The following is a 3159-nucleotide window of genomic DNA, read 5'->3' as shown; positions in this document are numbered from 1 at the left end:
CAGCAACTGCAAACACCCCCCCCCCCCCCCCCCGCCCCGGGACCTCCTTGCCAGAGCTCGAAAAACTCTCTCTCTCTCTCTCTCTCTCTCTCTCCTCTCTCTCTCTCCTCTCTCTCTCTCTCTCTCTCTCTCTCTCTCTCTCTCTCCGTGGCAAGGTAACGAAGACGAAGGCGAGGTGAGCAGGTCATCGGATTTAGTGGTACTCTATCAATAGGTGCGTTTGCGCCAACGATTGCGAGCGGACAACATGTAGCGAAGGCGAGGGGGGAGAGAATACTGGTAGGACATAGCGAGCTCGCTCGGTTGGGGCTCTCTCTCTCTCTCTCTCTCTCTCTCTCTCTCTCTCTCTCTCTCTCTCTCTCTCTCTCCTCTCTCTCTCTCTCTCTTTCTTACTGTGCAAAGAACACCGCCCGAATCCAACCTCTGAGTTTGCTCTCTCTCTCTCTCTCTCTCTCTCTCTCTCTCTCTCTCTCTCTCTCTCTCTCTCTCTCTCTCTCACTCTTTTGACCATAACTTGCTCATCCGAACTCCGATTTAGGTGATCTATAGCCTCAATCGAAGAGCACGAAGCCCTCTACGCATTGATGTAAAGACAGAATTTTTTTGTGTAATGGAAGGCTTTGCTGTAACAGCATCTCAAAACTGAAAAAACTGTCAAAACTTTGCGTTTTTGTTGCCGACTTGAAGGCAATGTCAGACAAAACTCGCAAGGGTGGAAAAGCCACACTCGCCATGGAGAATGATGCAAAATCTCCAAGGAATTTGGATGCTAATCCAACCACATCATCTACAACAACGGAAGCAATAATCATGGCTTACTTGATCTCGTTACAAGAAACCGTCAACAAACAAGGTGAAGAGTTGCGCGCACTTGCAATGGAGAATGGTACTTTAAGAGTTCTCGTTGTGGAGAATGAGCACCTCAAGAGGGTTCTTGAAATGCAAAAAACACGCTTGATGCATCTTGAGAATGAAGTTCAAGAATGTAAACGCTCTCTTGTTGACATGAATGTATTGAAAGAGCGCTTGAGCAAAGTTGAGAGTGATCATGGATTGAAAGAAGAAACAATAGATACAATACGACATGATGTATGTGAGATGAGAAATGCATCCAAATCATGGGCTGATGTATGTAAGGATAATGTGCTTTCTACATCTCCTATCACGCAAGCCGTTGTCCAAGAATGTAGAGAATGTGGACACTCAAGAATTGCACGAACGACAAAAACGCTCAAAGAACATCGTCATTCATGGAATCAAGGAGAAAAGCATGGAAACACCCCAATCTCTTGCAGTTGCTATTGAAGAGTTTTTTGCTACACACTTTGGCATGTCAGGAATCATGGCTTATGGTGCACATCGAGTTGGAAAACAAGGAGTCCCTCGCTCTGGAGAAAGACCTATTGTATGTACCATGGCTGATGAGGTAAAGAGAAAGATCATCCTTGACAATGGTTGGATCTACCTCAAAGGAACAGGTTGTAATGTATATGAGGATCGCACTATTATGCAACAAAATGTACGTCGCAAAGCATATGAGGAAAGAAGCAAGAAGGTTAAGGTATCACCTCAAGAAGAAAAGCCACTTAAGGAGGATGCAAGTCCACCCAACAAATAGGGACACATGATCTATGAGACCAACTCACGCTTGCGAATAAGCTTTTGGAATTGTAACGGGTATCCATGGAATGCGGGAATTGGCATTGATGAGCTTACCAATGACTCCGATGTGATACTTCTTGTCGAAACATGGGAGCATGATGCGCAACGAATTCTTGGATTTGACAAATACGATGTGCATTCTTTGATGTGGGCCAAAAATGCAAAGCAACGAAGAGGCCAAGGAGGCGTAGCATGTATGACCAAAAAGGGTTTGAAAGATGTTTCCATTGTTAAAGAAGATAAGTATAAACGCTACTTATGTATGAAAATCAGCCCACCAAATGGTCAAGTCATGTTTGTGGCCGGTTACTACATTCCTCACTATGACTCCAACTTTTATGCTTGCTTGAATATGGATAGAGATCAGCCCTTTGTTGAACTAGAGGAAGACATTGCTCATTACAACGATCAAGGTGAAGTCATTGTTTTTGGAGACATGAATGCTCGCACAAATATGCTACAACACGACACACAACAAGTAGACATGCCACATGTCTCAAGAAGAATGGATGACTCATACATGTATAATCGAAATTCTAATGATGCAAAAGAAGTGGATCACTATGGAAAGTCACTTCTACATATGTGCAATAGTACCGGAATGCTCATTGCAAAAGGTGTATCTCTATGGCAAAGCACCAATGACTTTACATGTAGAAAGCACAACGGTGCTAGCGTGATTGACTATATGTTGTTCTCGGAAGCCACTCTAAAATGCATACAAAGCTTTACACTTGGTGAATGGAATCCGGAATCGGATCATAGGATGTTATGTATTGACCTCAAGTGTGGTAAACGGCCCGAGCATGTAGCCTCCAATCATTATGTGAATCATTTGTACCTAGTCTAGACTTCAAACGAGCACTTATATATGCTGATATGGTGGACCAAATGTTAAACATGATAGATCATCAAGAGAGCCCAACATTAGAATGCAAGTGGAAAGTTTTCAAAGAAGTAATTTTCTCTTGTGCGAAGGAATGCTTTTCTGTGAAACACATGTCTTGCAAAAGGTCTAAGAAGGGTAGCACCAAGAAGAAATGGTTTGACATGGAATGTAGTCAAGCCCGAAAACACTTGCTAAGATTGGATGCAATCAAAGACAAGGAATTTTACTTGGAATGTTCACATACATACAAAGCACTTGTTCAAAAGAAGAGGAGAAGGTGGGAAGTCGAAAAACAACTTCTTTTAGCACAAGAGAAAGCACATGCATGTGGCAAGTTTTGGCAAAATCTAAAAGGCAAGCGCGTTGAGAGCTTTGGTGACTTGACTCTTGAGGATATGTATATGCATTATAAGAATCTCTATGAGCAACCCAATGTTGATAAGATGGAGTGTTGTAGCTCCCTTCCATTTATTTCTCCCTTCTTTACCATTGAAGATGTATGCCGCGCGCTTGAGAAACGTGCTACTCGTAAGGCAAGTGACCTTCAAGGTGTCAAGGCTGAAATGATTAAATGGACAAGCAAGAAAACACGATATTGGATATGCGAT

This window comes from Adiantum capillus-veneris, chromosome 27 (genome assembly GCF_014529385.1).
Source record: "Adiantum capillus-veneris isolate H3 chromosome 27, ASM1452938v2, whole genome shotgun sequence".
Taxonomy (NCBI): domain Eukaryota; kingdom Viridiplantae; phylum Streptophyta; class Polypodiopsida; order Polypodiales; family Pteridaceae; genus Adiantum; species Adiantum capillus-veneris.
This window is presented reverse-complemented; position numbering follows the sequence as displayed.